The sequence below is a fragment of the Quercus suber genome, unplaced genomic scaffold (genome assembly GCF_002906115.3).
Source record: "Quercus suber isolate HL8 unplaced genomic scaffold, Cork oak 2.0 scaffold_177, whole genome shotgun sequence".
In the NCBI taxonomy this organism is placed as follows: domain Eukaryota; kingdom Viridiplantae; phylum Streptophyta; class Magnoliopsida; order Fagales; family Fagaceae; genus Quercus; species Quercus suber.
The window spans coordinates 66,998-89,403 of record NW_027069637.1 but is presented as its reverse complement, the minus strand read 5'-3'; the positions used below and the strand labels follow the sequence as shown (position 1 = coordinate 89,403).

The 22,406-nt window shown below is 34.5% G+C and overlaps 2 pseudogenes; both read left to right on the top strand.

Annotated features, from left to right (window-relative positions):
- Positions 1 to 4,866: 4,866 nt before the first annotated feature.
- Positions 4,867 to 15,900, top strand: LOC112031675 (endoribonuclease Dicer homolog 3-like; annotated as a pseudogene).
- A 3,657-nt stretch (positions 15,901 to 19,557) lies between these two features.
- LOC112031705 (probable LRR receptor-like serine/threonine-protein kinase At3g47570) lies at positions 19,558 to 22,322 on the top strand (annotated as a pseudogene).
- Positions 22,323 to 22,406: the final 84 nt, after the last annotated feature.

Below are 22,406 nucleotides of genomic sequence, written 5' to 3'. Positions count from 1 at the left end.
AAAAATCTTTTCATCCCACGAACACAAATAAAACCACCACCACCTACTCCTTTCCAAATACAGTTATTTCCAACACTTAACGTTTCTCTCCCACCTATTAGATTGAGGAAAAAGTGCTTCTACCGTCACTTAACTTTCTTCCAGCGTCTTAAAAAAAATTGGTTTTGGAGCATGTTCAAAAAAACTGTTCATACAACTAGCTTTATTCTCTAAAAGAAGGTATGCAATATTTATTCTCTTCATCTAATGAGATTCTTCCTTATTTATAAGTCCTCATTTTTTTTCATGAGTGAAGTTCACCATTAGATCTATAAAATCCAATTAATTCTCATGTAACTTTTGTGGGTTTGATTTTTATCTTTTGAATTGGAATTCACAATGGACTTCTTCGATGGTCAAATAAACCCATTTCTTCCGTTAATAACAATTTCTTACAACCAAGTCTTTTCCTTACGTCTCTAAAAAAAAAAAAGTATTTTCCCTACAATAATCCTTTTTATTTGTTTGAAAAAAAAAAATATATATATTTCTAAATTATAATAGAGGCAAACTATTAACCTTTATCCAAAAAAATAGAAGAGCCTTTTAACACACGCGTGAGCGCGTGTTCAGAAGCTAATATATATATATATATATATATAAAAGTAGAGACCTTATGTTGGAGATTTTTTTTTTTTTTTTTTTTTTTCTTCTTCTGATCTATGGTTCTTTCTTCTTTTATGATCTATGATTCTTTCTTTCTCTCTCACTCTGTGTGTGTGTATGTGTATGTGTATGTGTATTTGTTTCCTTTATTCTTTTATGATCTATGATTCTCTCTCTCTCTCTCTCTCTGTGGACAAATTAATGAAAGAGGCTGTGACGATGGCTTTGTTGATGTTAAGAGTGTGGAAGTTTCGGGTATAGCTGAAAAGGGTCATTTTTTTGGTTTGAAACCTAGTAGATCTGTCTTTTATTTTTTGATCTTTCCTGTTTGGTTATTGAGAAAATGAGGGAGAAAAGTCCCTTTTTTGGTTTGAAACCCAGTAGATTTGGCTTTTATTTTTTTATCTTTCCTGTTTGGTTACTAAGAAAATGAGGGAGAAGGGTCCTTTTTTTTTTGTTTGAAACCCAGTAGATCTGGCTTTTATTTTTTGATCCTTCCTGTTTGGTTCTGCATTTTTTGGTTTTGATTTTCTCTTACAGTTGCAGTACAGGAAAAAAAAAAAAAAAAAGGAAGAAGGGGAAAAACAAACAGTTTTAATGCTGTTTGTTTGGGGTTTGTCTAGGTTGTTAAATTGTACAAATGTCAAAATTTTAAGTAGGGAACCTTAGGAACTGTACCTAAGTTTGCATATATATATAAAAAGCAAAGACCTCATGTTTGGAGAGTATGGGGTTCTGCCATATGACGCATTCTTTGAAGTTTTCCTCATTTAATTTTCTACTTCAACAAAATTTGCATTTATATTAAAGTATTAGTTTATTGAATTAGCCAATAGAGTAAATACATATATTAATTATCTATTGTTGTGCATTAATTATTTATATTAAATGAATTTATATGATTATTTTTATAAACTTTACATAGAAAATAATTTTTGGTTGGGATAATAATAATAAATTTAAAATATGACATTCTTATTTATGTTTAGTTGTTTTGACAACAATTGTCACAAAAGCTATAAAAATCAAAATTAATCTTAATCCTTTAAATTTCCTAACTCCTTTGTGTGCGCGCGCGCGTATATGTTTGTGTGGAACTAACACTATAATATATATGTAATTAGAAAGATTACTAATATAGTAAATATATTTATTTTGTTATATTAATTATTTTAAGCATAATGAAATTTTAATACCATTTTTCTAAGATTTATATGAGAAATGATGGATTTGAAATATGGCATTTTTACTCAAATTTAGTTGTTTTAGCAACAATTGAAACCATGTCCAACAAAAGGGAAAATTTTTTTTAGTAACACACAATCAAGAATGTAAAAAAAAAAAAAAAAAATGCAAGATATATGCATTTTTTAGTAGGCATAAAACATGCCTATCTATATTAGCTACTATATCATGCAATTTTCAATTTGTAAACATATATATATATATAGTATGATCAAATCACTATACTACTCTTAGTGTATTCCTATTTTGTCTATATATAAAATAACTAAAGCTTACAATTTTTTACAATGAAATTTATTGGAAACATCTTTTTTATACATTAATAGTTGGGAATGGGGATCTGAATCCTGAATGTTTCTATTAGAAATTGAGGTGCTAATTAGTTGAGTTACAAAAATTTTGGCAAAACTTATCGAAATATTGGAGAAAACTAATAATAAGTTGCACCACACATTGTGCGGGAACTCAACTAGTTTAATTAAAGGATCTAAGGCATCTCCAAATATATTCAATCATATGATTGCATTGATCAATAAACCATATAAATTTAAATGTCTTTACAAAAGATAATATAGCTTGTGCCACCACCACACCGCACCAACACCACAGGAAAATACATCAACACGCACGCCCCAAACATACCAAAGCCCACACCAGCATGCACCACAACCACCACCAACGCACACCCACCAGCCATCAAACCACAGAAGAAAAAAAAACCAAACATCATTTCCACCACCCACATCCATTAAACCACAGAAGAAAAAAAAAAAATCAAACATCATCCATAACTACAGCCATCAAACCCATAAAGAAAAAAAAAAAAAATCAAACATCATTCCACCACCATAGTCGGTGGATCGATGGCGTGGATGATGTGGATCGACGACGTGGATCGATGTGGATCGACGCGTGGGTCTTGGCGGGAGGATCGACGGCGTGGGTCTGCGGGAGGATCAACGTTGGCGTGGTCTGGGTCTGGCGGCAGGATCGACGGGTGGGTCTGGCGCGAGTTTCGCGCGTGGCGTGGGTCTGGGTCTGGCGGCGAGGATCGACGGCGTGAATCTGGCGGCGAGGTTCGACGGTGGGTGGGTCGGTAGCGTGGGCTTGGGCTGGCAGCGGTGAGAGAGTTGAGAGAGAGAGAAGGAGAGAGAGCTGAGAATGAGATGATCAGAGCTGAGAGAGAGAGGGTTAATATTTTAATCAGGTAAGGATTAAAATATATATATATATATATATATTTTTTTTAGTCTCATGAACAGTGCACATTTATTTATAATGTGCACTGTAGCAATGGAGCTAAAATTTTTAGATTTACTCCACTCTGCAGCAAGACTTTTGTATTTATGGAGCTAAATTTTAGCATTATAAATTATACTCTCACTGCTGTAAATGCTCTTACTTGACGAGTATCAGATGCTGATGGCAAACCAACGAACCCTNGTTGCATGTTCAATGCAATTATATGTTTGAAATAATTGAAAAACCTAACACCTAAAAAACTCTATGTAACCATATGGGGTGTCAAATGGGTGGGTTTGAGGTGGACATAATTTGGTTGGGCAAACAAAACTCATTTACCCATTAAAACTCATTTAACTAATGGCTTCTAACCCAAACCCAACCTAACCCAATTATTATGAGTAAACTCCAACCTACCCATTACCCAATTATCAAAATTACCAAAATGCCCATAAAGTAAAAATGACCAAAGTACTCTAAAATTTAAAAAATGCCAATACCAAAAAAAAAAATTTACCAAAATACCTGCAAAACTTGAAAATTATCAAAATACCCCTAAAACCCAAAAAATGACCAAAATATCTCTGAAACCTAAAAAATGACCAAAATACACCAAAACCTTAAAATTACCAAATACCCCAAAAACTCAAAAGTGGCCAAAATAACTCCAAAACTTAAAAAATGACCAAAATACTTCCTGAAACCTTAAAATTACCAAAATATCTCCAAAACCCAAAAAATAACCAAAATACCCTGAAACTCACAAAATGACCAAAATACTCCCAAAACTTAAAATTACCAAAATACCCTCAAAACCCAAAAAATGACCAAATACCCCCAAAACCTTAAAATGACCAAAATATTCCCAAAACCTAAAAATTACTAAAATATTCCAAAAACCTAAAAAATTACCAAAATACCCCCGATACACAAAAAATGACCAAACCAGTTATAAATTTAAATGGAAGATTCACATTTCTCTTATTTTATTTATTTTGTTATATTTTTAGTTGTTTAGGTAGATGGAGTAGGTATTTGGAAACTGAAAAAAGCAACTAGTCAACTTTAGTAAATTGAATGGTTGACAAGTGGCAATTAGTAGTGCAAGTGTATGGTGGTAGACAATAGGAACCTCCAGTATCCAATTGCAAGGCTTGAGTAAGGACAACCATGGCCTACAGAAAAAATTGGAGCGTAATGCTTTAAATTTTGGACCAGAAGCTTAAAATATTTAATAGGTTTTTTTTTTGAGATGATTAATAGGTTTATATACTTTAGTAACATATATTGTTTAATTATTAACATTAATATAAGGCATAAATGTTCTTTTCGTCCATACATTTTGAGGTCATTTCTATTTTGGTCCTTACATTTCTATTTTATCACTTTTAGTCCCTAATCCAATTAACGATTGTTATTTTAGTCCTTTTATGCTGATGGCAAACCAACGAACCCTGTAGCTTTTGTTGGCTGTGCTACTGATATGATATATGGCTTGTCCACGGGCTAGGCTAGCTGTTTGAGCCTATGTTGGCCCTTGGACCCTATTATACATGTATCACAAAAAAAAGAAGGAAAAATCTCTGGTGGCAAAGTGATGGCATAGAGGCCCAAAGGTCTTAAGACATTTTGTAAAGGGCCCTATAGGCACAGAAAATTGTAGATTTAGACCGTCACTTGGAGTGGGCCCGAAAACTTTTTTTTTTTTGGAACAGAATATATAGACGTATATTGAATATCGAAAAAACAAAGAAACAAAACCCTAAAAATATAAAAACCCTTTCCTATTTCCCTCGTCCTCTCAGTCACACACAACACAACAATTCCAAAACCCTAAAAACCATATCAACTTCATCTCGCCGTTTCTGTCGGAAAAAAAAATGAGTCAACCAGCCCCACCCCACAGGCCTGTCAGCGGGAGTCCATATCATATCTATCATCGCTCACAAGGATGTCAAAAGATAATTGTGTATCCACAGGGCTCTAATTTGCGTGACGTCAGGGTCTCCGTGAATTGGAACACAGGAATCGTTACTGTGAATGGTAACATTGATTCGGCGATTTCGCACTTCCCTATGGAAATATCTCTTCCGGCAGGCTGTTATGACCAAAGTTCCCTCGGATTCAATGTTTTTGGCAGTGAACAAATTGTGATTGACTTTCCCTTTGTTGGAGGCGGTTCGTGGGTGACTCTTAGGCCACTGGTATATTTTTTTTATATTTCCTTCTTTATCTATCTATCTATATCCATTTTTTTGTAATATTTTAGTTGATTACTAATCACTATTATATTATAATTTAATTCTCAGGAGCAATCTTCTCAGGAGCAATCTTCTCAGGCGCAATCTTAGTAGAGAATACCGCTGCCGTTTTGGGTCATGACATCATGGAGCAGAAACAAAAAGAAACAACTAATCTATATATTTTTGTCCTTTTCTTTTTAGGTAAAAAAAAAAAATATTAAGAACACTTAGATTTTATTTTTTCTTGTTTCTTAATGTAACGTAGTGGTGCTTTGACGGCGGTTTTAAAATGTCTGCTTGTGTCATGAATTAAGAATGCTGAATGAATGAATCTTGATTATCAGAAGAAGAATGCTATTCCATTCATTTTGTTCTCCCCCATGCGATTAGGCTTGGACCAAAAAAGTCTCTAATTTGATTTTGTTCAATCAAATTTATTAAGAGGTGTGCGTGATTTTACTTTTTGTTTTTATTATGTGAGAAAATGAAAATGTGCTAGTAAGGAAATTCTGAGATTTTTTTTTTCTAGGAATTGAGACATAATTTCAATATACTTTTTTGCTCTCCAATGACAAGAATGTATGGCACTTAAACAATATAATAAATAAATGTTTGAATGAATTTTTTTATGATTGATAACACGTCAATTTGTAAAATTTGTAGTATTCATAGCATTGCTCCGCAAGAAAAGTGTTGTGAATAGTAAATTGAAAATAATGATTGAAAAAAAAAGGAACAATGAAATGGGTGAAGATGTAAGTGGTGAGATAAAACTAATAAGAATGGTAAATTTGGTGAAAAGGTGATATGATTTGATATGTGGAGAAGATTTATTTTCCTACTTTCTTTATGTTAAGGGTCTGTACAGTGGGAGTCTTTTTTTTGTTAGGGTAAAGTGCCAAAGAATAGTTCATAATATACCAACTTCAAGGATCTTTTTCAAGGAGCCAAGGGGAGGCACCCCCTCGACCCCCCTGCTCCACCCCTGAGTCCAACAACAGTAGATCAAGAGGGAGAGACTCAAGTTTCGCTTTTGTTTGTAAAATTCTGTTAAGAGAAAAGACAATATGATTTGTGGATGTTGAGTACTTTTAATGTGGTTGTTCAACAATTAAAATGTTTTTGCTAATGTGTTAAAGGTCCTTTCTACACATATCTCGCTTTGCTTATCGAACTATTGCTACTTGTTGTGGCCAATAAGGCAGTTGCTTTGAACCAGCTATGTTGAATATGCTTAACAAGCTCCGGTTTCACAATTTTAACTGAAATCATGTTTTAAAAACATAATTTAAAAAATGAGTGTGTATAGAGTGTGGAATAATGAGTGCACAATAAGATTTTCCGTTATATATACATTCCTAAACAAAGGAGTCGGCTTGAAGAAAGTTGGAAGTGGGTTTGTTGTAACATGACAAGAACATTAAGTTTCTCTGCATGGCAAAGCAAAGAATGTTGTTAGCAAGAGCAAGCTAGTCAAGAAGGCTGATTTGCTGAGGGTAGAGTGAGTTTCTAACTTTCTTGGAACTTAAGTATTATCACTGTCTTCTTAGTCTTAAAGTAGAGTGAGTTTCTAACTTTATTGGAACTAATGTTATCCACTTTGCTTATAGCATGGCTGACATAAACAACCTCAAGGAGATGATAGTTTTGGCAATTCACACTGGAAAAATCTACTTTGTTGTTGAGGTTCTGAATAATATCTCTGCTGAGAGTCCTTTTGGTGGAAACACTGACAATGCCTCATCAAAATATGACATTTTTAGAGTACTTCAACAAAAAGTAAGTGATTTCTTATCCTGAATGATGTTTTGAGCTTATTGTGTATTTTTTCCTTTGGATTCCTCTATATAGTTCCATAGATAACTCCTGTCCTGATCAGGTATAGGATAACGCTGATGTATCTAGGACAGCCTTTGTTGCGGTTAAAGAAAGTCATAACCCACACAACCTTCTTGTAAACTTCAATGAGGAAGGTTTGTTAATTTGAATGGTTGAGCTTTGTTACAACTTATATGTTCTTATATGTGGTGCGCGTGTTCTGTATATTGGTATTCAAGTCTGTTTTTCCTTTCCTTTTGGCAGATTTATGTGCTAGTTATGATATCATAATATTTAGCCTTTGTAAAGAAAGATGATTTTATTTCATTTTTCCAACTTTTATAATCTAGTTGAAAAAATTTAGCTAAACAATGCATATTGTCACCCTAATCTTCCATTATCAACACCCCTTAACTAAGTCATGGCTTTCAGCTTTGTCTACTACTACTTTGATTCCCAGTTCTTATTGGGTAGACCAAATGGGAGAATGGGGGTTGGGGTTGGGAAGAGTTTTTAGTTGGATCAGATTGTTACAGACAGAGTAGATGGAGATCTCTCTATATGGTACGCCATGTTCAATTGGAAAAAGGAAGCAAAAAGAGAGTCGGGTTAGGCAATGCTAAACACTTCTCTCAAGGCTAATTTAAGGATCTTGATAATTGACTGGCATGTTTTAGAAATCAGGTAGCAGTCAACTATTAGTTCCCTATTTCTATAGTGTAATAGAAATCCGGCTTAGAAGCATGCCCTGTAAGGAGGGGGGAAAAGGGAAATTTCCATGAGCATGTGTCGGCATACAAAAATTGCACACATTTTATCATCTTATGTGAGGGTTTTTCCCTACTGGTTCGGTGTATTACACAACTTGTTACTGCACAATCATTAGATGGATGTCTGTTTCTATTTTTTTAAATAAAGTTCTTGAATCTGATTTAGTAATGCTGTGGAACTTTGGGCATATATCTAATATTTTCTTCTGATTAAGCAGGCCTTACTGGCAAGACATTGGAAGCAGGTGTGCTTGTCAAAAAGGCGCAAATGCATGTTCATATGCCTCCTGAACTTTTGATCAGGCTTAATGTTTCTAGAGGAGTTTTAAGATCATTTTATTTATTACCATCTGTGATGCACCGGCTGGAACCCCTTATGTTAGCCAGCCAGCTTAGAGAAGAGATTTGTTGTTCTAGCAACTTTCATATTTCAAGCGCTTTGGTCTGTCCTATTAACTGGTTATTCTCTTGATTTGTCTATATTCTTTTGAATCATACAGTTTTGATTAATCTAAACAAGATCTTTTGTGAATAGATTCTAGAAGCTCTTACATCACTAAGATGTTCTGAGAATTTTTCAATGGAGTGTTTGGAATTACTTGGTGATTCAGTTCTAAAGTATGCAGTGGGCTGTCACCTCTTTCTTAAAAATCCTGAGAAACATGAAGGGCAATTAACTGATATACGTGAAAGGGATATTTGTAATGCAACCCTACATAAATTGGGAACAGATCGCAAATGACAGGTATTTGAACATATATCTGCTTTATATGGCTTACATCTCTTTAAGTGGCTTTATTAGGCACATCATGGTGCATATGAATTAAAACTTCATGATCTCTCTTTAATAACAATATGCATAGTATCAATTTTTATGTAGTTGTATCAGAAAATTGATGAACTATACCTTTTCTTTTCCACTTGTGCTGACTCAGTGGTTTTCTTTGCTCGGCGCGGACACTAAGCAAACCTAGGTGCTGACTCCTAGGTTCCCTATCTTTTATTTCATTGTTATTTATTTTTCTTGTTGAATTGTTTTGGCTTGTCTTGCATTATATGCTGGTCCTCCTTTCTTATGCTCTCTCCCTGTCCCCCCCTATCCAAACACAAAAGAGACACAAGAATTTACATTTTTTTTTGATAATCTGCAATAACATTAAACCAAATAAGGAGAACAAGGAAGGTAATCCGCCTTACAAACAGACTCTAAAACAGCAGGGAGATTACCATTATTGAAAAAGAAGGACTGACATGAGGTTAGAGCAAATTTGGCAGCTTCATGTGCTGCTGTGTTGCCTAATCTCCTAACCCAACTAAACTTAGCAGAGATAAAGCTAAAAGAAAGACTACCGATATTGCTAACACAAGAATTTACATGGTTCAACAAACTGTCTACATCCATGGAAAGGAAAGTGAAATCCACTATACTCAAGAAAGGTTACAAGACTCAACCTCTCAACTGCTCATTCTTGAGAGATTTCTCTATTTTCTTTTTGATAATGTAGGGACCTTCCTGAAGAAGTATCCTTTGGACTCAATTGTAGCTAGTAAAACCTAAGGGAAATTGACCCCACCCACCATAACTATTTGCCTGGAAATCTAGGGGCATTCACTCTTGGTGGGCTAAGAAGTTTATGCTCATGCCTAGGAGCAAGAATTCTTTGCTTTCTATCAGCCACACAACTTGCATTGGACACATAGGTATCTTTTCAACCCCAAAGGAACTATTAGGCTACTCTAAGAAGAAAACCTATCAATTTTCTATTGAAAGTCTTCTTCTCTCTCTATTTGTGACCAAAACCACCAAACCTTTACAAGACCACTTATATATAAGGGTTCAACTTCTCTTCCTTGGTGAACAAAGTTTACCACATTTCTTCTTTGATAGGGATTCTAATTACTTGATGAGGAAAAGACTTTCCTTCCGTATAAAGAAGATCCAAAAATAAAAAATAAAAAAATCCAAAAAAGGTAATTTTGTTAAATTAGAGATTTGAAATAATTTCTAACATTGTCCCTCCATGGTCCACATTAAACATAATGATAAAGAAGTTGGTTTCCTTTGCCAACATTGGAGCAATGTGTGCATGGATTCAGTCATTATCCATCTAACACAAAACATCATGGATTTAGTGATTATAGCAACTTGACGTTGTTGTTGAATCTACAAATGATCCGTCTTCTCACCAATCCTCTTACACATACAATGACATTGATTTACAATGATTATCACTTGCTAAGAATATGTATGGTGAGAAACTAGAAAGCATGGGTGCGCCGATTGGGCTGGTACACCTGAGTTGGATATGCATAGACACGCTGTGCAGCCATGGACGCGGCTTCATGCGCGTCCGTGGCCTAACCTTTTTTTTTTCTCGTTTCTGATTCTCGTTGATACGGTTTGATTCATTCCGAAACAGGCCCCGAATCGGTGTGATATGGGCTGAAATAATTGTTTTTTTTAAAAAATCATAAAATATTTCATCAAAACACACCGTTTTGAAAACCTACTTTAAAAAAATAACCCTAAAATAATCTCAAAGTCTCTCTCGTTCTCTTTGTCTCCTCTCTCTCTGTAACCCACGGCTCCAGCAGTCCATCTCTCCCTTAGACTCCCTCAATCTCTCACTTTATTACCTACTAATGCTCTTAAATTGGTATATGTTTACCATTATATGAAAAAAGAATATGATTCGCAATATATAGAAAATATAAATAATAATTTATTAATAAACGTATCTCGCTGTATCCATATCCTACTTTGTCAAAAATTGCTGTATCGCCGCACCGCACCGCACTCGCACCTAAACCCAAATCCGCATCCGTGCTTCCAAGGTGTGAAACTTCCCTAAAGATTCAGTCCATATATAGAAAGCTATTCTTGTTGGAGCCTTCTACTTTCTAATAGCCTTCTAGTTCCAGGGAAAATCCAAGCTAGGGGTGCTTCTCCTTAGAGGGTTGAACATGGTTTGGCGTGGCTGATTTTGGGACGGATTTTATGAGCTGCATTGCTTCTACTTTTTGATAGCCTTCAAGTTCCAGGGAAAATCCTAGCTGGCGGTGCTTCTCATTAGAGGGATGAACATGGTTTGGCATGGCCAATTTTGGGACAGATTTTATGAGCTTTACTGCATGGATCAGTTATCTTAAACTTCAAACTGTTACCACACAGTAGGGATCAAATTTCTGTCTACATTGGTAGTCATTTCTATTGGTGCGGTAGTCGGATGCCAACTACAGGCAAGAAAAAGAGGGCAAAAAATTCTATACCGTTTCAAATGCTCCAAAAAATGCATAACCATCAGAGTGAGAGTAACCCAAAAATTACAAGTAGTTTTCCCACAACAAATCAAAAAAGTTAACCCACGGCAAATAAAAAATCCTCTGCATTTAGAATCTCAGGTTCAAGATATGAAAAATTTTACCCTTCGGAGCAATTGCAACCCATTTTCTTTTTCTGTGTTCTTGATTGATCAAAGCCAATCTTTTTGATTGGAGTCTCAAAGCTTTGCTCTGTTTGAGTTTGGCTGTGGGGTGTTGACCAGAGTTTGAGGAAGGTAGAGATGGCAACCAGAGTTGGGGAAGATCTGAGTTGTTGAGGAAGGAGGAGGTGGGCAATTGGGTTAGGAACAAAAATCTCGGGGGTGGGGGTTTATAGGGTAACTGAAGGGTTTATCTTTTAGAAGTATATATATATATATATATGGCCAGTGTAGTGTGGTGCGGTCTTTCTCAGAATTCTGAAATGAAAACCGACAACTATACTGCCAACCTATAGTTGTCTTCATAAACTAAGAATTGCTGACACTTACATTGTCATCAACAGCTATGAGCAGTGCAGTCAGCTTGGCTCCAATCAGTTTCATCGGTTCCGGTCGGAACTTGAACAACCCTACTTCTCATTACTTCATGTTATGAGCAAGCAAAAATTTGCCATTACTGTTAAGTGTCTAACACACTTTGTCTTCTATCCCATCCTGAATGTGAGCTAAATACAATACATCAAACAAGGCATTTACATACTACAGTTTTCTTAATCATGCACCTACCTGCCTCACAAAACCGGGTTCCTTGCACTACGCCACCCTTAACCTCCATATAGTAGCTCACCTTGTCAGGTACATGGATCTCTATCATTGAACACAGCCTCCAATGCGTTTTCGTGGGTTCTAGGGTTGAATTGGTGCCAAGGGTAAAAGAAAACAATGGAAAATGAAAAAGACATTGCAGATGGCTCCAAAAATATTGGGAAAATCACTGCAAATATCAGGATATTCCGGCAAGTCAGATGGTTTGTTCTTCGGATTCTGGTGACCTTGTCGGTGCTGACATTAGCACACCCCTCTCATTGGAACATAGCCTCCAACGTGTTTTAGTAAGTTCTAGGGTTGGATCAGGACGCTTTGATACCAAGTTGAGTTGTAAATTATGAAATTCATTTATTTCAAATTGTTATTTTGGCAACATAATTATGGAATATGTATCAATCTGTCATTTTCTTAAGTTAGTTTACAATGGTGGAAAATGAAATTTGTCTTATTAGTGGAATAAAAATATACAAACAAACCATTTTGGAAGACTATGCAGCCTTACAGAGATAGATAGGTTTTATATGCTATGCCTGTGAAACCCAAATTTGGATTCAGGATTCAGCTACAATACAATATGGGCACATTGAAATGGCATCCTGGATAAAATAGTTTTAGTATCTGATAAGTCAATATGAACATGTAATAATCAGCAGCATGTTGGTGTATAAATTTCTTTCTTTGACAGATATATAAAACTCAGGCACTGGAACTGGACTCTCCGTCCCTCATTTATGTGGGAAGGAGATGCTATTTGGTCCAATGATCACTGGGATTTTGTTATGTACATTATAAAAATGACATTAATGTTTTGTGAACATGCCACAATATATGAACATATGTTATCCCTGTTTGTTTTTATTTTGTTATACACTGCTTTGCATTCCTGCATGCACTGGGTACAAGTCTAACTTTTAACAGGCTTTAGTACCTTAATGAGTTTATGAGTTACGATGCTTTGCATTTTTTCTTTGACAGGGATATATATGTGACAGTGCATTTGATCCTCGTTGTTGGGTTGCTCCTGGACAGCGTTTTTATGGCCTGTTCCCTGTAAATGCGGGGTGGATACTCCAGAAGTGCCTTTGGATGCAAAATTCCATACTGAGGACCCAAAGTTATGATTGGAAATAGCTGTGATTAAGGTCATAGATGGATGAGTTTAAAAACCATGGCTGATTGTGTTGAAGCCCTCATAGGAGCATACTATATTGGTGGTGGAATAATTGCTGCACTCCATCTGATGAAGTGGCTTGGAATTGATGCTGAACTTGATCCCTCATTAGTTGTTGAAGCAATTACTACTGCTTCTTTACGGTCCTATGTCTCAAAAGATAATGAGGTTGCAACCCTAGAGTCAAAGCTTGGTTATGAATTTTCTGTTAAGTGTCTTTTACAGGAGGCCATAACACATGCATCCCAGCAAGAACTGGGAGTTGGCTATTGTTACCAGGTAGCAATGGACATTCTCAGCAGATTTGAATCACTTGATTGAATTTTTCTCTTTCTGCCCCCTCACCCCCTCTTCCTTTTCCTAAAATATCCTTTTTAAATGTCTGTTGAAGAAGTCTTTGTAAATTTTGAAAATGACAAGAAATTGAACACACAATAAGCAAGAGCTGTATATAATCTCTCTTCTTAACTTCTTGAATTTTTTGACAGAGGCTTGAATATCTTGGTGACTCGGTGTTGGACCTGCTTATTACATGGCATCTCTATCAGAGCTACACAGATATTGATCCAGGTGAGTTGACAGTTGACTGACTTGTGTTCAGCTTCAGTAAATAATGAAAATTTCGCTCAAGCTGCTGTAAGACTAAACCTTCACCAGGATCTTCAACACTGCTCAGGGTTACTTCTATGTCAACTAACAGAATATGTGAAGTCTATTTCTGAATCTCATACTGATGGATCACTCCAAGGCCCAAAAGGTCCTGGGGTTAGTTTTTATGCTCATTCCCCTTTTCCTTCTTCTTGATGTGAATTTTGACAGTTGCCATTTGTATCCATGATTCTTAGTCAATGTTTCTTAAATATTTGCAGTTGTGTAAGTCATTTGGTTGGTGAGTTCTACATTGACTTGCTTCTTTGTGGTTTGGTTGCCATTATTTTTCTGTTTATGATTAGTTTGTTTGTATGACCATCTTCCTTTTGTTACAGGCTCTTGGAGATATGGTGGAAAGTATTGCAATACTTGACACCAAGCTTAATCTTAATGAAGTTTGGAGAATATATAAGCCCCTGTTATCTCCAATTGTGACCCCTGATAAGCTTGAACTGCATCCATTTCGAAAACTGAAAGAACTATGTGCTTCTCCTGGGTATTTTATAAAAGAAAAATTTATAAAGAAGGGAGATATGGTGCATGCCGAGCTTAGTTTACAGCTGAAAGACGTCCTTTTGATTGGAGAGGGATATGAGGGGGAGAAAAAAATTGCAAGAGGAGAAGCAGCTTGTCACTTATTTAAAAAACTTGAGGTTTGTTGGTGCTTCTCTAAATGCCTGTGCTTCTTCTTTGTTTCATAAACCTTACTATGCAGATCACCATTTTAATTAAAGATTATTGGGCAGTTCAATTTTTTCTTAGAAATATTAAGATTTTATTTAGTATAAAGGTTTAGGGTACTCTCTTAGATACTTTATGCTTCTTTGCATTTAGCAGTTTTTTGAATATACATATTTCTTGTCAAAAAAAAAAAAAAAAAAATTTAGGGTTACTTTATTAGCTATCTATCTTTTTATAGTTTTTGCAGATACAATCTCATTGTTGTCATAAATCACCCAATGTTTTTTTTTTTTTTGCGTGAGAACAATTTTAAATCTATAAAATGCACATTGCGTTGGAAGCCTTTTTTTTTTTTAATTAAAAATATTATTATTTATATTCATTCTTGCCTTTCCGATGTCTTATTTAAGAAATAAAAGTAACCCAAAAAAAACTTCTGAAACCTATGCAAAGAATGGTTTCTTTCGATCTCCAAATTAATTGTGATGACGATTTAAAAGTTGTCTTAGGTGTCCTTTTTTTTCCCCCACCTCCCCTTTTGGCGGTTATTTAAGCAAGAATTACTTTAGAAGTAGATAGATAATCAGAATGAAAATTGAACTATTTATGAATGGTTATGGAATGGAACTTAAATGCCTTAAAAATAATTAATTTGGTGATAGAATTTATATTTTGAATGATTTCATAAGTTCAGACTGGAAAAGAAACACACAAGTTTAGTTTCTTGTAAAGTTAGCCTAATGCTTCAGTAGTAATGAATGAGTCTAAGTGTTGAGCGGTTTGGTCACAAGTAGATTTTGCTGATGTGCTGCACATCTCAGAATCTGTCAACTTTTTTCATTACCCAACATAGCTAATGTGATACTTTTAAATGCAACAGGAAAGAGGAATTGTATTCTCCTGAAGTGCTTCCAAATAGAGAAATCTGGATGCGGACCATATTGATGAGTCAACTGCTTCATACATGGAAATTGATGTATGTGATCAATTAACTGATGAAAATCTTTCAGAGCTAGCGATCAATAAAAAGCAAAAATCAACTGAAGATCGATTGCCCTCTGAGTCAACTAGTGTTTCTTCCCCAACCAATGATTGTTCTAACAAAGACTGCAGTCCTGACAGTGGCACCCCAGGTTTGCACCATCTGTGCATTATTTTTCTTGTTTTGATACTGAGTGATGGATCGAAACAATGCCAGAGCATTATGTATTAAGATAGTCAATGTGTGTGGCATTCAGCTATTGCATTTTGATATTTGCTTCTTATTACGCGTTCCTTCCATACTCAAGCCTTAAAAACTGATGACTACTTACTGTTCGTAAATGATTGTGATTTGAATTGTTCACACAGCTGCTTTTGCTTATCTGGAACTTGCACGTATTTTCGTTTAATATTTTTATTGAAATCAATATATATATATATATATATAAAAGCAAGGACCTCATGCATTCCTGAACCAATACTAGTTTTATACACGATGAATCAAACATAATTGTTAACTGCTAAGTTAAAGTTAAAAAAAAAAATTAGGAAGTAAACTTTTATCAGACTCAAAACTAGCAGTAAAACAACATCTATATTCTAATTTAAATTCCTTCCACATAAATTTTCAATTGACTTATCAAATTGACAAAAAGTCACAGTACAGAACTCATTTTTACTACAAGAAACAAGGGTTATAGCCACATTTCTAAAATGCAGTTATAGACCCTAAAAACGCAGTTATAGGCTAAAACTATGTTTTTTGTAAATGCGGCTAAAAAAAACATGGCTATAACCTGCATTTTTTTTTGTAGTGTTTAGCAATTAGCAGAATTAACAATCAGTTCATTGTGAAAATGGCTTTCTTATAAGCCAAAACTCTTCTCTCTGGGTCATTCTTATTTACGCTCATGTGATGTGATTTTCACTCGTGTGCAAAAGAAAATCTATTCTACATTTTCATTATCTATATGTGGGGCTAAAGTTTTGCATTTCCACATAAACCTGTGTCCTACTAACATATATTTCTATCAACTCTAATTGAATTTTTTGTATTCCACAAAAAGCAAACTCTGGCATCAGATTTTATTATTCCCTTCAAACTTGCAACTCCAACAGAATGTGTTACGAGTGGGAGTCGTAACTTCTTCAACTAGTCTAAGCCAATACTGTCTGTTCGGTACGTATGATCCTCTCCTTTTGCTTTATAATGCATATCTATTTGCATATGTTTGTCGGCAGTATTAAAAGTTTCACACTTGATAGAGCTGTACTCTAAAATATTACTGATCCATTTCATTCGATACCAGCTATCTTCCGATTTAATTTCTTGATGTTTCACAACCTCTAGACTCCCATAGAGTTACCAATCCTCTTGGTCTTGATTATCAAACTTCATTTTGGAGGATCGACACTATCTCCTACTATTCTAACTTGATAGTCCAAATATAGATATCCATAGAGATATTTATAAATAACAATGAAAAAAGAAAAAGAAAAAGAAAAATAAAAATGACTCTACCTTCTAAGAAACTAAATGCAAAGTTCTAAATCTAAGTTATCTCCATTGTCAATGATTCTGAAATTTCAAAATGTACTAATAGCGTAAACGGGTATCGTATGGCACATTAATTAGTTTTAATAAAAAACAATATCAAATTCAAATTCATAATTAAATCTCATTAAATTTTTAATAGAAATTCCTTTTTTTTTAAATAATTTAGTTGATAATTTATTTGAGTGGAAAACTTTGAAATTTCTATGGTGAAAGTAATCTTAATAGGTTATTAAAAGCAAGTTGTTTTCTTAATTGGTCAGTTATTCATTGTTGGGCGAAAATTCATGATATGATATTTTGTGTTTTGTTTGCAAAACATTTTTATATATGTATATTTTGATTTGGTATATATTGACAAACTTATCAAGATAAACTATATATTCAGTAAGAAATGTCATTGTCATACTTTTGTATACTTCATAAGATATAGAACTATAATGTAGTAGTTTGGAATTAAAGATAACATTAAAATAGGAGTAAAGCTTGGATCCAGTTGTACTAGACCAGTTGAGATGGTCCACTTTTGACCATATGTCATCATCTCAATGGATCCAGTACACTAAAGACACTAGACCTAACCAAGTCCTTAAAATATAGGGTTACAAGTTGAAATTGTTTAATAGAAATTGAGATTCTTATTCAAAGAAGAGAAAAGAATTAGGATAAAAACATCAAAGAGGTTCTATTGCTATATATATACACAGAAATGTTGTGTCTACAACACTTTCACAATAAATCATAAGTGTCATGTTGTTATTAGTGGAGTAAAAAAATAATTTTAGTAGTAGGCTCAAATTAGAACAAATAAAAAATAACCACCTATGATTTATTGCGAAAGTGTTATAAAAATGTTAAAAACATACTTCTTATATTCAAAATACAGAGCAAGTATAGAGAGGTAAAGAAACTATAACTAATAAACTAACGTCACTAATCTAACTAGGGTAATAACAGAATTAGTTCGTTACAACTAACTACAACTGGCACTAATCACTAATTAACTCATGTTTTGAGCATATTGTATCTTGGTTGGTCATTGGAACGGTGAGTTTGTATCACGGTGAGTTTTTATCTTCGTATTGCTTAATAACTCATTGAAATGACACCCTTCCAAGCCTTCCTTCTCATTTGCTTGATTAAAATTAAATGGCACCATTGGAGAGTGTTTATTTGTTTTTCTCTTTTTTGAGAAATTATTAGAAATATTTGTTTTTGTCTTAACAAGCTATAGCTGCGTCTCTTATCAACAAAAAAGAAAAAGAAAAAGTTATAGCTGTGTCCTGCTAATATATATTTTTATTAACTTTAATTTAATTTTTTTTGTATTCCGCAGAAAGCAAACGCTATTATTAGATTCTATCCTTCACTTCAAACTTGCAACCCTTCAAACTTGCAACCCTAACAGAATGACGCACTCTAGTCTAAGTTATGAGTGGGTTTTGTTAATATTCTTTTATGGGATTCTTCTAATGTGCATGAGCTCATGTTTGAAATCTGCCATAGTTCTTGCTCTTGCAAATGAGACAAATCGCATGGCATTACTTGACTTTAGGAATCAGATAACTCAAGACCAATGTTATGAATACTGTTTCGGTGCCCGTTTCAGTTTGTCTATTGAAACAGAATATTTCGCTATCGGCCTATTTGGGTGTACCATTTTAGACCGTTTCGGAATGACCACTTTTTATATTTTTATTTATATATATATATATACACACGTATGATTAATAAAAAAAAATGTTATTACTCGTTGCTATTCTTAAGCCAAATTTAATAAATGTAATATCATCATTTAATGAATGTAATATAGTGTTTTAAAATAAATACTACTATAATAATAAGTGATTAGATTGATTATTTTAAAATTCAAATTTGTAGTTTTGGTGTTGGCGTGTGAATGTATTCCCTTATCTCATCCCCCTTCCCCTATATGTGTGTGTGTATGTGTGTGTGTGTGTGGGTGTTTCTCAAAAAAAAAAAAAAAAAATTCAAATTTGGGTATTTTTGTAAATAAACAAACATGAATATTTCATATTTTTAAACTAGGAACCTTCCAAGGAGCCCCCTTTTCACCTAACCCCACTCCATCACCCATGCAATGTCTTATACATTTTCCTCCACTCTTTCTTCTTCATTTCATATTCCCATCAGTTACTTACAGAAGTACTTCTTGGAAAGTTTCACAGACCCAGATCAGAAGTTTAAGTGCAGGACTGAAGTAGAAAGTTTCAAACGCAGCTAAAATTTGAGCTTCCTCTACAACTGCTCTAAATTTCTGTTCTCTTCTTCTTCCTTTTTCTTTTTTTTTCCAAATCATTTGGTAGCTTCATAGCAGATATGATTTGAACTTCTTCAGACGATCAGTGCTAGGTGGAAACATGCTGTGCTAATGGGTTTATTAGTTTAAGTTTTTTTTTTTTTTTTTTTGCTAAAAACTGCTACTTGCCGAAATTGACCGGAATGGCCGGAATGACCCGAAACTGACCGGAATTGGACCTGAGGTGGAATGGGTGGTATTACCATTTCGGATTACATCCCGGTACACAATATTCCTGCCATTCTAGCCAAAACAGAACGAATTTGATAACATTACTCAAGACTCACTCCAGATCATGAGCTCATGGAATGACTCCATACATTTTTGCAACTGGTTAGGTGTTACAGGTGGCCCCTCTAGTAAACGAGTCATGGTTTTGAATTTGATAGCTAAGAAATTGCTTGGCTCCATACCACCCTCTATAGGAAATCTTACTTACCTCACAAGAATTAACCTAGAAAACAACAACTTCTACACTGAAATTCCTCAAGAAGTGGGACGTCTATAGCATCTATAGTATCTCAATTTGTATTCGAATTCCATTGGTGGTAAAGTTCCGACTAATCTAAGCTACTATTCACAACTTAGAGTGCTTACCGTTGCTTACAACAAGCTTGTTGGGAAAATTCCAGACTACCTCAGTTTATTGTCAAAGTTGGGGTATCTATATCTTGGTGTGAACAATCTTATAGGAAATATCCAAGCTTGGATAGGAAACTTTTCTTCTTTATATGTTCTTGGTCTTTTCGAAAACAATTTTCAAGGAAGCATACCTAGTGACCTTGGTCATCTACAAGGCTTGAAATTTCTTCACCTTAATGGGAATAACCAATCTGGTACCATCCCTCCTCAGATCTTCAACATTTCTTCCGTATACTTTTTCTCTATTACTCAAAACCAGCTACATGGAAGCCTTCCACCAGATATTGGTCTTACTCTTCCTCACCTTCAAGTATTTTATTGCGGTATTAACAATTTCACGAGACCTATTCCCGCGTCATTGTCAAATGCTTCTCAACTTCAGCGTCTTGCCCTTGAAAAAAATGGTCTAATTGGGCCAGTCCCTCGAAATCTAGCAAGCTTGCAAGGCTTGGTTGGACATTATCTTAATTCCAATAAACTTGGATATGTGAAAGATGATGACCTAAATTTTCTCAATTTCTTGGCTAATTGTACTAATTTAAAGGTCCTGGATCTCGGTAATAATTATTTTGGAGGAGTATTGCCCAACCCAATAGCTAACCTTTCCAACTAGCTACAATCTCTTTATCTTGGGAAGCTTCAAAAGCTAGAGGTATTATCTTTGAATGATAATAAATTTTCTGGGCCAATCCCTTTCTCTTTTGGTAACTTTACTACACTAATAATGCTCTTTATGGAGAAGAACAAATTTGAGGGAAATAAACCCCTAAGCCTAGGAAACTGCCAAAATTTGCTTTACCTAAACATTTCTAGTAACAATCTCACTGGCACCATTCCAAAACAAGTTATTGGTCTTTCTTCCATTTCAATTTCTTTGGACATCTCACAATTTCTTGATAGGTGCACAGTCATTTGAAGTAGGCAACTTAATACAATTTTCCATGTTAGATCTCTCAAATAATAGATTATCAAGAAAAATTCCCACCACTCTTGAGACTTGTCTTAGTTTGGAGCACTTGTATTTGGAGGGTAATTCATTTCAAGGTGCAATACCTCAATCTTTGAAGATATTAAGAGGCTTAGAACGAATAGATCTTTTACAAAATAACTTCTTTGAAAATATTCCTAAATTTCTTGGTAAGCTTCTATCACTTAGGCATCTCAATATTTCATATAATGATTTGGAGGGCAAAGTGCCAAGTGAAGGGATTTTTGCAAATGCAAGCGAGATTTCAATTTTTGGAAATAATAAGCTATGTGATGGTGTCCAAGAATTACATTTACCTACATGCGCTAGGAAAAATCCTCATTCATCTAGGAAGCTTCTTGCACTCAAAATAGTAATTCCTATCACTAGCTTGGCAATATTTGTACTTATTCCGTTGTATTTTTTCCCTACATGTTTTATTGTGAAAAAATCAAGAGAGAGAGCATTAAATACATCTTCCTTTGAAGATAGGATATTACTTATCTCTTATGCAGAACTCCTAAAATCAACAAATGGGTTTTCTGATAACCATTTGATTAGTTCAAGTAGCTTTGGCTCAGTATACAAATGGAGTTCTTTTCGAAAATGGAGCAATTGTTGCTGTTAAAGTATTAAACCTTCAACAAAAAGGAGCTTCTAAGAGTTTCATTAACAAATGCAATGCTTTAAGAAGTATACGTCATCGCAATCTCCCCAAGATTATCTCTGCTTGCTCAAGCACTGATCATGAAGGGAATGACTTTAAAAGTCTTATTTTTGAGTTCATGTGCAATGGTAGTCTGGACCAATGGTTGCATCCTAAAAATGATGTAAAACATCGGAGCAAGAGATTGAGATTTATTCAAAGACTGAACATAGCTATTGATGTTGCTTGTGCATTAGAATATCTTCATTACCATTATGAAACACCAATTGTTCATTGTGATCTAAAGCCAAGCAATATACTCCTTGATGAAGATATGGCAGCCCATGTTGGTGATTTTGGATTGGTGAAGTTTCTTTTCAAAGAATCAAAAAATCTCTCGAAAACTCATATCTTGTCAGTTAGGTTAAAGGGTTCCATTGGGTATATTCCTCCTAGTAATTCTGCAACCAAATGAAGCACAACTAATTTCTCTTGTAACATTTTTTGTTTTGATGTTAAACAAAAGTAGAGACTCTTTCAAAAAGTAACTAATGCTCAGGTTTAAAGTTTCTTTTTCTTTTTGTCTAACAAGACCCAAAAGAAAATTAGAAACAAAAAAACATATTCACAAAATTGTATGAAAGGTTATTAAAGCAAACAGTGCATAATACATTAGTGGTTAAATTCTAAGCTCATAAGATTACCATCAGTTACTAATAATGTATCCATAAATTGTAG